The sequence below is a fragment of the Cydia splendana genome, chromosome Z (genome assembly GCF_910591565.1).
Source record: "Cydia splendana chromosome Z, ilCydSple1.2, whole genome shotgun sequence".
NCBI lineage: Eukaryota > Metazoa > Arthropoda > Insecta > Lepidoptera > Tortricidae > Cydia > Cydia splendana.
The window spans coordinates 43,737,773-43,751,931 of NC_085987.1; the positions used below are offsets into that span (position 1 = coordinate 43,737,773).

Genomic DNA, 14,159 nt, shown 5'->3' on the forward strand with positions numbered 1-14,159 from the left:
TTTTTATACGTTCTCCCAGATATTAATTATTAATTAGACATCAGTCATCAAACCCGTCAGGTCATTTATATGGAAGCGTGTCACGGTGTCACGGTCAAACGAAAACAAATACACGACATTATTGATCGGAACAAGATCGGAACAGCTCCGATCAACTTTTTACGAAGTATACTAGAAGCAATACTTAACAGACCATGATTAGAGTGGGCCTTATTTCGTTGTGTTATGGTTCAGGAACGGTCAACTAGGAACTTGAGTCTTATCTGTCCATGCCGCGAGCAGAGTGGAAGAGGGACAAATGAGAACCTAAAGAATAATTAATATTAATGACATTTGAATTGAACCAGAGCGCCATTAATAATTTGGGCTCGGCAATAGAGAAATAAGTTAAACTTACTTATTTAAGCCCATGGAAAAGACTAAACAATACGAAAAAAAACAATAAGGCCAAGCACGCACTACGATTTATTGTCGTGCGATAATTTTGTCGTAGAAATGCAACGTATGTGTTTACACTAACATGTAGTGCGCGCATGTACGACAAAAAATACTGCGCGATTCTAAAATAGTGTCGCAAAAATTAAAATCGTAGTGTGCGCTTGGCTTGGATTCATAAAATCCGAATACCACTCAACGTGTGGCACATTACAAGGCCCCATTGATGTGATATATAAGTTAATCTATCTATGCCATTGATGGCAATCAATCGTTGATAACACGTACCTATAGTTAGGAAAAGCAGTTTGTTACAACACGATCAATACCTACACAGGCTACCTAGGTACCTACAGTCCGTCTTTAATCTAACTTTACACCGACTCGAGTGTCATATCCGTCGTCTTCAAGAAAAGAGGGTACTCCTCTCTTAAATGTCGGCAACGCACTTACAAGCCCTCTGGCGTTGCGGGTGTCAATGGACGGCGGTAATCACTTATTATAGGGTCGTTGCGCTTAAAAATTCCGATATGTGAACGATTTTAGAAAACTGAAATTAAACCCTGAACATTAGGTTACTTTTCCTGAACATTTGACAGATCACATAGCGGAATCACATGCTCGAGTGGAGACCACGGACTAGCAAGCGCAGCGTAGGACGTCCACCCACAAGTTGGACAGACGACCTTGTTAAGGCCGCCGGAAGACGCTGGATGCGGGTCGCTTCCAACCGGTACGAATGGAGGTCCAAGGGGGAGGCCTATGTTCAGCAGTGGACATCTTATGGCTGAGATGATGATGATGATGATGATGATAGCGGAATTTACAAGCGCAACAAGGATAGCCAATATCAGTTGTTGCTGAGTGTGCAGTACTGAGCAATAAAATGATAAGTCAGCAGCCAAGCACATAGACAACCTGTATAAAGTAATACTTATTAATATTTCCGTGGTTTAGCCAGTGGGGAGACACTCATGACTTCGGTCGAACTCGGCTCCGCTCGGCTCAGCATTGCTCCGAGCAATTATTAGGGTTGGCACCACTTGACTTCCTTTTGCGTGCACGAACACAGATAAGATAACAACTCGAACGACTCGAATTTTGACAACCCTAAATAGCCGAGAGGGATAGTGCCATATATTAGAAAGGGATAGCATGATTCGACCCTGAACCGCTGTCAAACTTCGGGTTTGTAGGAAGTGTCCTTTCTGTACGGTAGTACTATTATTTCTTCTGTGGTTTAGCGTGGTTTGACACCTATGATTATTTTGTTGAATATTTGATGATCATCATGTATATTGTACTAGAGTTAGACCAAGAAAAGTCTGCGGCGATTTTGATAGCCCGCGCACTGCAAGTGTTATTTATACGTCATAATTTCGTGGGCTCACATAATTTCATAGAAGTTTGACGTTCTAGAATAACACTTGCACTGCGTGGGCTAGCTAAATCGCTGCAGACTTTTCTTGGTCTAACTCTAATGTCATTATTAATGTAAAATTTCTATGAAAATATGACGTTCATAATGTAATGACACTCCCTCTCTTCTGTTCAAGTCGGTACGAAGCATAGTCTAATAAAACATGGTCTTCTCTTCCCAGAGTGACACAAGCCTACGTCACAATAACATTGCCACTTTGTATAGCGCTATTGCATACTAATATATAGCGCTGTCGCATGATGACGTAGGCTTGTGTCAGTCACGTGGTCGGAAGAGAGTACCAGGCGGAGTATATTATTATACCATGGACGATGTTAACTTAGACGGACTCTAAGGCCTCCTACTTACGAGCGCTTTTTCAATGCGCGTTAAATAAGCGCTTGAATCCGACCACACGCTAAAATCGATTTAACGACCAACGCTTAAAATCGAAAATACAACAACGCTTGATAAAAAGCGCCACCGCCTTCGTGTGAATCCATTTGTGTCATTCAAACGCTTTTTTAACGCGCGTTGTAAAAGCGCTCGTGCGAATGAGCCCTAAGTAATATGTACTTGTAGCAGTAATTCATTTCTTCTTAATACCATAGATAATATACTCGTATGTACTTCTACTATCTCTGCTAACCTAGAGCCCGATTCGGATTAATTAACCTGCTACGGTTTTGATAAGACCTCGGCGTTACGTTATAGTGCTCGGCCGATAAAAAGTAAATCCTGACAGGTGTCAACTCAGTACAAATTATAACCTAAAACAGTGTTTGATTTTATAATTTGTACTGATAGGTGTAATATCAGAGGCGGTATCATACAGGCGTATTATGGATGGTTATATCCACGTGATAAAATAACTTCCACTTTTTAACACTGCGGGATAGAAAGTGACGGACACCGTTTTATCACGCTGTCACGTAGACAAGAACGATTATCATAATATATCCGTACCTGCGGGCTCAGCACGGTTCCATTTTTATCGACTATCACTATGCGCGTCCCTTTCGCACTTACATACTTGTTAGAACGTGACCAGCATGGTGACAAGGGATAAAAACGCGACCATGCTAAGCCGCCTGGTCGCATTTTTTTCAGTTGTCATGTCATGCGTCACTTTCGCACTTACATACTTGTTAGAACGTGACAGGCATGATGACAAATGATAAAAAAACCGAACATCTTAGCCCTACTGGATTGACTTCTTACCGGCCTAGCATTATTATAGCGCTATTCAATGTCGTATCAAAACCATTTGTGCACAAGCCCTTAACAGAATTGGGCTTCTTAGAAGACAGCTGAAGGTGACACCAACTCATAGTCAATGTCTAACAATAAGTTACGGGAATTTTCCAATAAAATAAGTTTTCGAAAATTTCACAAGAGAACGGAAGTTTCCAATTTGACAGAAGGAAATTTTATGGCCACAAGGAATAAAAACAATTGTAAAAAAATGGTTATACCATACGGGTACGTAAGAGTCTCGTCATGAGGCCGAATATTAAACTAGATACTTACCTATGCCACGTTGCAAAGTTGACTTCCATGCTTTGGCGGTGTGACCAATAATCAATATCACAACCTTGGTGTTTTATTCACTATAATCGCTACTCTCTGACAAAGAGGGAAACGGCATTGTTTCAACTAAAATAAACTGGCTAGACTTGTTTATTTAGAACTAAACTACTTAACTTAACCTAAAATAGAAGAACTAAGATTTAGATTTCGTGATTATTACTGGTTACTTGGAAGAAACAGTAAACTCTCCATAGACAACAAACTCCTAATCTACAAAACCATTCTTAAGCCAGCATGGATGTACGGCATTCAACTTTGGGCAGTGCCAGCAACTCCAACATCTCAATAATACAAAGAATGCAAAACAACATACTGCGGTCCATGAGCAACGCTCCGTGGTTCACAACCAACTCTGAAATACATAAATACCTGCAAATCAATACTGTGAAGGAAGAAATCCTTCACTCAACTAAAGCATATTACCATAGATTAAGACACCACCCAAACGACCTGGCAGCAAAACTAACAGGCAAGGGTTATGAAAAAAGACTAAAAAGAAAAGACATCTTCCCTCATACATAGACAATCCAAAATTGTCAAAGCTAAATGAGTAGAAGCCCTCGCTGGAGGACTCGCTTGTCATGATACAAAGCACTCAATCAATCTGCTTATAGTCTGACTGATTGCAGATAAAACTAAGACAACACCCATTAAGACATGTGGGTGTTTATTTTTTTTTGAATAGCCATGCTAATTTCAGGTAAAGCGTTTTGACAATCATCGAAAGCAGTACAGTCTTGTCATCACATTTACATCTATCTCACGTTTTGCTCTTCAACCATTTGACAGGGGCCTCTCTGTCAACTTACTGCAAACTATTTCTCTAATCGTCGAAACGAATGACACATAGCGAAAGCTAACTGAAGCCGAATTTAGAACCAATTGTCGAGGCATGTTGTGGTCTCAGTAACAGGCGTTTGCTTTTCAAAGCAGAGACCGCGGGTTCAAATCTCAGTCGCACGCACCTAGAGATTACAGCTTTTTATTTTTTGTTGGGTTTCATTTCTATTATTAATTTGTGTCTTCTGGTTTTATGTTAATTTCGCATTAGTTTATATAATTTTTGAAGATATGTCACATGTAGCGTATATACGACTTTCTAACAGGACGTTGTAGGTTTGAACCCGCAGTGGGCGTTCCTTAGATTACTCCTGTGCGGAATGCCATTTCAGCCATTTGATGTTTACTGCTAGGTTATACTAACAATAAGTTCAAAGATATATGTAACTCCGTATACTCTATCCTCTCTGCTAAGTTGTAAAAGGGTCAAACAGATCACTGTGTTATGTCTTTCCTGTAGACATACACAAGAGTTAAGGGCTATAAAGGTTAATTTTCTTATTTAACCCTTATCCACGTGAAAAGGTCCTCCTTTTATTTAGAGAACTATGATAAAATCATTGCTTACATGCCCACAAGCTGTTAACTATTGCCCACAGGAGAGAAAAATGTGCTGTTCGCGATAACACGCTATATAGTTGGCAATTTACATGAAGTAAATTGCCAAAAAAGTAGTTTAGGTTAGTTTGATCTGCAACCTCCAAGAAAACGAAATGTTGCTGGAAAAGTGGGTTAGGTTAGGTTAGAACTGCGACCCCCAAGAAAACGAACTGTTACCAAAAATGTGGGTTAGGTTAAGTTAGAACTGCGACCCTCAAGAAAATGAACTGTTGCCAGAAAAGTGGCTTAGGTTAGGTTAGAATTGCAACCCCCAGGAAAATGAACTGTTGCCAGAAAAGTCGTTCTATGTAAAAAAAAGTCGGGTCTCTGTTTGGTCGCAGTTCACCTAACACGCTCTTCCTCGCTTCGCTCGTCGTCGCACCTATCTTGAACTCTGTCAAATGACTAGACGATATCGTATTAATAAATATCTAGCAAGTTGAATGATTTGACCAAAGAAATGTACTCCAAACGTTGTACTATGTAGTAATAATCTACTTAACAATAATTCTATAATGTAAAACGTTGTCATGATGAAAATTTGGCGAATATTGGTTGCCAAAGTAAATCATCTGCGAAAAGTTGTCTGGCAAGTGAAAACTTCGGAGAAAAGGCAGAGCACCGTAGTAAATCTTGGTCCTTAAATAAATCATCTACTTCGTTATGTACCAATGTATTATAAAATACAGTCGACTTATAATTGTATTACGATTTCACATTAAACATGTCCTAATAAGAAATCTCACCTGATATAGTTCTTAAATGAAAAAAAAATAGGCATTTTTAAGTAATTAGCACGAACGGTAATTAATACAATACAATCGGAGTCATTACTAAAATATTATTCAAGTTTAGATCGCAACAAACTAGCATTTGTAGCAACAATATCCATATTAATTTAGCCAACAAAGTCTATACGATTTCAGTAAATTTCTGTACTGTAATGGATTAGGGTTTGGTCAAGTTTTGTCGAAACAAAAGCTAATCCAGTTCAGTTCGCATCTGGACCTTATCAGTATAGGCTTTGTAAATTCGCGTCCCGGGCGAGGCAAGCGAGTTTTAGAAAATCTATGAATGGAGTTTTGTTACTTTTTAAAAATAAAGGAATGTCTCCTTTAAGTAAAATGAGCCAACTTAAGGATTTAAGGGATGGTCAAGCAAATCTTGTCAGTAGAAAAAGGCGGCAAATTTAAAAAAAGTAGGCGCGACCAGGCGCGACGGGTTATCGTCCCATAGAAAATTTGAATTTCGCGCCTTTTTTTACTGACAGGATTTGCTTGACCAACTATAGTTTCCCTCTAGGGCCCGACTTATTTTTCCACACTGTATATGCTCTACGATTTGGAAGAACGGCCGCCTATGACAGTTAAAATAAAAAACCGATCATTCTCGTAGAACCTATACTTATTTATTGTCTAAGTTTGACACTTGACGATAAAATACTTCTTTAATAAAGGAGGTGTCAATTCGTAGCTGCTGCAGAATTTTTTTAAAGTTAAACTGATAAAATGTTGATGCTTACTTGCTTAGTTACCATTGAAATAACAACTGCTTAGCAACTGGTGGCGCCCTGGCTGCTGACGTACGTGATTGGCAGTGCGTGTAGGTATTAATGACAGCAGCTTGAATTTGAGTGCTTAGTTACCACTGACTTTCTAACCGTTATTGTCATTGTGATTAAATTAGGGTGTATGTGTTAAAGAAAAACTCAGAAGTTAAGATATATGTGACGAACTGAAAGCCTACTTGAAAATGATAACTTAGATGTCCTTATTTTTGTGACGATTGAAGTGTATATGTATTCTTGGACACCTTGCCCGCTCAAGTATATCTGCTGCTGACTGTACGTATGCATGAAACTTTACCAGTTCAATAGTCTGTATCTTTAGGTACTTAAATAAAAGTAAACAAATAATTTGTACATTTTCGGGTAGTTATAACATTTATTGATTATCCGACCAAATACAAAACCACCTGCATTTGTCACAGAACGACCTGACTTTAACCTACATTATTTGATCATGTAATGTTTTCATCTACCCTCAACTGGCTTAAGAAGCCATTCGAGGGTAGATTTTCTTTACTCTTTTTTAAATACCTAAAGATACAGACTAAAAATATTATCATCATCATCCTAACGTTGTTTCGGCATTTTTGCCCCGGCTTGTTTACGGAGCATAGAATCTCTGAGCACTCGACAAATTACAAACAACACTCCTAACTGTACATCGGTGGACCTTATATTACAAAACTACAAAAGGCATACTTAAGGTACACCGATGTACAGTTAGGAGTGTTGTTTGTAATTTGTCGAGTGGATTCTAGGCTCCGTAAACAAGCCGGGGCAAAAATGCCGACATCATGACGGTATGATGTAAAAATGTAGAAATTGTACAGTCGCCATCAGATATACCGGAGCGGCCAAGGCGCTCACAAATATCTTAGCACGCCTCTATTTTCAAGGCGTTAAAGTGATGCTATTGTGAACACCTTGGCCACTCCGATATATCTGCTACTGTACGCAGATGTACATAGATATGCATATGTGACGTCGCACGTGTAAAGGTACCTTATGGCGGTTGGCGCTTACGCTGTTATCAACGCCGCTCCAATATTATTGCGGCGCTATGCGACGTAAGCGCCAGCCGCCATAAGGTACCTTTTGCCGTGGAACGTCACATATTAATTATATGGGAAATAGGACACCGACTGACCGGGTTAAATTAGCTTTAACCGAAGCAACAATCGTGCCAAGCGACGCCGCCTGAGACAAAAGTGCATACAGCTGCATACATTTCTGTAGGTACTTACTTACCCCAATGAAAAGCCCAATACGTTTAGTATACAAACATGTAGAAGTAAGGTTTGCCAATAAAACACGAGATTTCTCTTAAACTAGTATAATTGATTAAATATATTAAATATTAATTGAAATGGATTTTATTATAATATTTTCCAATGATACAGTTACTTATTTCAATACCACAAATACCACGATATACATTTTCTACTTTGGATATACCTAGCTTACAAGGGACTTAGTATAGAACACGATTATATTATTTTTCACCACACCAGCTCGGAAAGGCTTACTTTGCACTTTAAAAACTGATAGCAAAGTTGCATTTTATTCACATGTGAGACAAAGTAATCAAATGCAAATTTTGAGTTGGTTTCTTATGTTTGCTGGTAGAAATGACTTTTAAATGATGATTTTGGATGATACATTTTTAATTACATTCATTTGGATTTGATTTGGTTTGATTTTGTTTGATATTTTACATTTAATATTTGCTTCAAGTTGGTGTGGTGAAAAATTTTGTGTTTCACTCGGGGGCAAATTTTGTTTAACCCTCGTGCTTTGAAACCCTCGCAACGCTCAAGATTCCATTTTTCGAACCACTCGCTATGCTCGTGGTTCAATTTTGGAATCTTTCGCTTGCTCGGGTATCAATATTAGCACGAGCACTATAAATACATAGTTTTATGCACCCATTCACTTCTTCAATGTTAAGTAGCGCGCTCTATGAAATTAGCAGTTATAAGCTGGACACGTGTATCAATATGAGCGATTGGTACCGGAATGTATTAATGTTATATGTACTGTAAAATAATAACATAAAGTCTTAGCTAACGTATGAGTACCTAAATATTATGATAATAGACTGTACATACAGGATGTCCCAGAAATCGACGTCAAGCCGTAAACGGATGATAGACCAAGTCATAACAGTTAGCATAAAAATACAAAAAAAAATTAGAAATAATTATGGAATTTTTAGTAACAAGAGTTAAATAACCATTACAGGGTGTGGATTTTTTAGTGAATTTTTAAAGTGACCATAATTTTTAAAGAACATGAGTTGGATTTTTTTTTGTATTTTTATGATAACTGTTATGACTTGGTCTATCATCCGTTTACGGCTTGACGTCGATTTCTGGGACACCCTGTATGTGGAAATAACGTCATCATAGTATATACGTACCTATAATGCTATAATATAAAGATGGTCAAGCAAATCTAGTCAGTAGAAAAAGGCGCGAAATTCAAATTTTCTATGAAACGATATCCCTTCGCGCCTACATTTTTCAAATTTGCCGCCTTTTTCTACTGACAAGATCTGCTTGACCATCTATAATTATGATGTTAATTTATTTATAATATACCGGGTGTGGCCTGTAATACGAGCAAAAAAATTAAACTGTAGGCTGTACTCCTCATACTGACCAACATTTGTTCAGCAACTTTAAAAATAACTTGTGGTTTGATTTTTAATACACTTTACATTCTAAGACGCAATGTATTGAGAATTTTCTTATGTTTAAGGCGTGACAAGCAACGTCAATCACAATGATATGGCGTGGCGATGGCGTCCATTGAAAATAATATTTATTTTGTATGAAAAATAGGGACTCTAAATACTTCATAATTTATAAAAGTTGTTGAACAAAAGTGTCACCGATTGAGGCGTACAATCTATGTTTTTTTCTCGTGTTACAGGTCACACCCGGTATATAGCATTTAGTATTAAGTTTTATGTTGTTTTTTTTTTTCATTTAGTTTTAATAAATATTTCAAATGTATTATATTATTTTAATGTGTAGATAATTCATAGTTCTATGTGTTTTAATATTGTTATATATATTATTTGTATTTAAAGTGCTGTGATATTGTTACATTGTAGAATAGCTAATATGTAACATGTATTTAAATTGTATTGTCTCTCTTACAAAAATATAATTTTTGTTTTTTTATCTATTTTGCTATTTCAAACCATACAATTTAAAAAATATATTCATAGTACATACATACATACCGAAGTACATATGTACATTAAAAAAGACAATAATATCTCCGACCCTAGTCCAAGCTATTTATACAAAAATAAGCCGACAAAATAAAATATAAGTAAAGGGCAGTCGTAATCTTCGCGTTTTGTATTTCCAGTATTCAGACTAACTGTACGTCCCTACGCATTACTATATGAAGAATGTGGGAGTGCAAAATATTGGTAGGTACATATACGGGCTTAACCTTTTCGACGCCGTGTCAAACACAAAAGCAGTCACCCGGACGCCACGTCACCAAAGTATCAAAACTGAAATTGAACTTTATGCATATGCACGTAGGTCTATGTTGCTCTGTGGTCTATGACCGATTAATCAGTCTTTGGCGTTGAACCTGCGGTGCGGATATATCGGTCATTGGCGTCCAAAAGGTTAATACACATATAATTCGTGTAGTTTTTGCTCAAATCTGGCACTTGTTTATCGTAAGCCTTGCGAGTTACGAATGACGCCGCAGATCAAACTACACGCCAAGCGCGTGTAACCGAAACGTTGCGAGCGTATAAATGCCAAAACGAACGTACACTCGCAGAGAGATGTGTAAGCGTTCTTACGCGACCGAGCATTGTGCCTATAATTGCAGGCCACATACATAATACATTTATTATACATATAATAAAAAAACCGGTCAAGTGCGAGTCGAACTCGCGTCCCAAGGGTTCCGTACTGCACACATTTTCGAACGAGCGAGCAACTGTTCATTAAATTTTTCCACACACGGCTGGTTATCTTTAATTTTGTTCGAAGTTCGCAAATTGCTGGCATCTCACTCTGTCACTCTAATTACGGTTTCATTGGAGTAAAAGAGAGATCCCCGCAATTTGGGAACTTCGGTGTTCGCGGTAGACCCTCTGATATACGGCAGTTCAGCCTTCTCATTTAGCTACTCGTACTTAAACCAATTATTTGTTCTTTTTGAGCACTAACCTCCTAAAGCTCATCCTTCGAGGATCAAGGGCGTGGAGGCGCACCTCTCTTGGATGCTTCAGGCCTTCGGCCCAACGCAGAGCTCGGCCTTCGACCTTCGCACTAGCTGTCCACACCACGTTTCACGTAAATAAATTACGGTTGTGGCCCTGATAGAGCTTATCCGCAATTCTTGTTCTTAAGTCCGGCTCACGCTTAATTGCAGACTTCTTATACGTTTTTCCAGTAATCTATTAGGTAACGGGCCCAAGCGCTTAACAAAAGATAGAACAAAATCGACGATCTCCTTTGCAGAAAGCATGCACATGTCGGAGGCTCCGGCCCTTCGACCTTCGCATTCAGACACTTGTAGGTACTATAATTGTTCTGTGCTTGAACACTAACCTCCCGCAACTCGGCCTTCGGCCGTGTGTTTCAAAAAGCTACTGGGGGATGCTTCGGGCCTTCGGCCCTACTTGTAGCTCGGCCTTCGGCCTTCGCAAAAGCTGTCCACACCGAGTTTCACGTAAACCAATACGGCTGTGTCCCTAAAACAGCTATAGCCCAACCGCGCCTTTTTTCTTAAGTCCGACTCACGCTTGACTCTAGATTTCTAATAGGTTTTCCTGTCATCTAGAGGTAAAGAACTATTATGTGTATTATTTTCAAAATTGTAGACCCAGTAGTATCGGAGTTAAGGGGGGGAAATGGTAATTTTTTGCCTATTTTCATAAATTATTTCTAAACTATTTCATATAAAATTATACAAAAAATATATTTGAGATCCTCAAAATAAGCCCTTTCATTTAATATGTAACACGATATGGTTTGCAAAACTTTGTTTCTTATATTCCCCCTAAAATGCTTAAAATTCATTTGTTTTTATTACATGTCCGTCTTTGGGCCACAGACTTCCATATGTGTACCAAATTTCAACTTAATGGTCGAGTAGTTTTGGAGCAAATAGGCTGTGACAGACGGACAGACGGACAGACAGACGCTCGAGTTATCCTATAAGGGTTCCGTTTTTTTCCTTTTGAGTTACGGAACCCTAAAAACGGTAATTGTATCGATTTCATTCGGCATTCAAAGGACTACGTATATGCACATCATGCAAGCGATTACTAAACTAATTAGTACGACTGGAGTACTAAGCATAGAGTTTTCAGTCATTAAAATCACAACAATAGAAAATGTTTCAGAGGGCTTGGCTATTAAAAGATGACTCACGCTACAAGGGTCCGGGCCAGGGCCGGGGCGCCCGACTCTTCAGTTTTCTATAACCTACCAAAAATTTTGCGTAAAGCATGACTACGAGTATTGCTATCTTTCACTAGCGTGTCCAGTGCTGCCAAATAAACTTCAGTTCGAAAAATGGTACTATTGAATACATTTAATTTAACATGCTGTAGGTACCATCGACCATCACTGACAGTTCGTAAACCATATTACAAAAGGCATAAAGTCCACCGATGGACAATTAAGAGTGTTGCTGTTTTTAGGGTTCCGTACCTCAAAAGGAAAAAACGGAAACTACTGGACCAATTAAGTTGAAATTTGGTACATATATGTAAATTGGGACCCAAAGACGGACGTGTAACGTAAATAAATGAATTTTAAACATGGGGACAACTTTTGGGGGGTAAATGAGAAAATAAAAAAATAAAGTTTTTCAAACTATATTGTGTTCTATGTCAAATGAAAGAGCTCATTTTAAGTATTCCAAATATTTTTTTTTATAATTTTGAAATAAATAGGTTAGAAGTTATTTAAGAATACCAAAAAATTTCGAAACTACTGGGTCAAAAGTTTTGAAAAAAATACACAAGATAGTTATTTACCTATAGATAACAGTAAAACCTAAAGAAATGTGCAGTCAAGCGTGAGTCGGACTTAATGTACGCAACCGTTTGAACGCGAGTTCGACTTGGCCGGTTTTTACTAAGGCTATTCATAAATTACGTCATTTCAAATTAGGGGAGGGGGTCTGGACATCGGATGACGGTAGCATGAAGTAGGACAGCCCCTAACAAACATTCATACGGACATCAAATTACATAGTATCTTTACCATACTGCATTTCGTACGTGAAAAACTAATTTAATTTAGAATATATACGCTCTATGGCCATCTCATTTAAGGCCCACTTGCACCATCCCACTAACCCGGGGTTAAGCGGTTAAACCGTTAATCTAGTGTAAAATTGTACTGATAATCATGGTAACTCCAGGTTTAACCGGTTAACCCCGGGTTAGTTGAATGGTGCAAAGTGGGCCTAAGTCTGGCAAATGGTAACTCAGTACCTAGTAAAATGCATCAACCCAAATCAGATCAGAAGATAGTCGATCTCGATCGATGATCGATCGATATTAATAAAATAAATAAATAAATAAAATAAAGTAAAATTCATATATGTAAGTACTCTGACGCTGTTCTTCCAATACTTCTTTTAGGAATCCGAATTTTAGTTAAAACGGTTACCTAAGTGTTTAAGCCAAACCATGAAATATCCTTTTTTTATGTAATAGTCAGCAAACGAGCAGACGAGCCGCCTGATGGGAAGCGGTCATCGTCGCCCATGGACATAAGCAACATCACAGGAGCCACTTAACGTTGCCGACCCTTGAGAACCCTGAATACCCGCTTCTTGAAGAATCCCATGTCGTAGTGCAAAGGAAATACCTCAGGAGGCAAGTCATTCCACATTCTGCACGTTCTGGGAAGAAACGAGCGATATATATGCCCACTTATTCTTGGTGTGCCATGTATCTAAGAAGTGGGGACGATGAACTTTGCTCCTTTGGCGGGAGGTGCGGTGATAAAAACGAGACGATGGCACCAAATCAAAAAAGTTCTTCCGAGCATTCCCCATTGTACAGACAGTAGAACATGCAAAGAGAGCCAACGTCTCTCCGAAGGCTAAGAGGTTCTAAGCCGTCAGTAAGTTCGGGATCGCCGATAATACGAACTGCCCGCCGTTGGATGGAGTCAAGAGGAAGGAGCTGGTATTGTGGGGCGCCAGACCAGAGATGAGAACAGTACTCCATATGAGGTCTAACCTGCGCTTTATATAACAAAAGCCGGTGACTAGGTGTGAAGTACTGTTTGGCTCTATTAAGCACCCCAAGCTTTTTGGAGTCCAGTTTGGCTTTATGTTCCAAATGACTACGAAACTGGACTTCGTTCGTAATATCGACACCAAGTATCTCGATACTTTTAGCCATGGTAAGCAACCCCAGTAAGACTTGTGTCTTACTGGGGTTGAACTGGACGAGGTTACGTCTACCCCACTCGGAGACCTGTTCAAGGGACGTCTCGTCTCAGACACAAGTCGCATCCTACACTCCGACACCTGCTCAGGGGGGCGTTTACACGACCTGTATAATAGCTATCGCCAGTGCTGTCATCTGCATAGCAATGAATATTGCTAGTCAATAACATATCATTGATATGCAGAAGGAACAGGGTAGGCGATAGTACAGATCCTTGGGGTACGCCAGCGTTTATGGGCTTATAGTCC

At 38.9% G+C, this 14,159-nt stretch overlaps 2 long non-coding RNA genes across 2 annotated transcripts in view; one reads left to right on the plus strand and one right to left on the minus strand.

Moving 5' to 3' along the window:
- LOC134804167 (uncharacterized) overlaps positions 1-13,021 on the plus strand; it is a 194,915-nt gene extending 181,894 nt beyond the window's left edge. The window contains exon 2 of the long non-coding RNA XR_010146088.1: positions 12,663-13,021. This is a non-coding gene — a long non-coding RNA (uncharacterized LOC134804167). The remainder of the gene's footprint in view (positions 1-12,662) is intronic.
- The window catches only part of LOC134804157 (uncharacterized), a 460,972-nt gene that overhangs the window by 83,705 nt on the left and 363,108 nt on the right, over positions 1-14,159 (minus strand). The gene's annotated exons all lie outside the window — the stretch shown is intronic.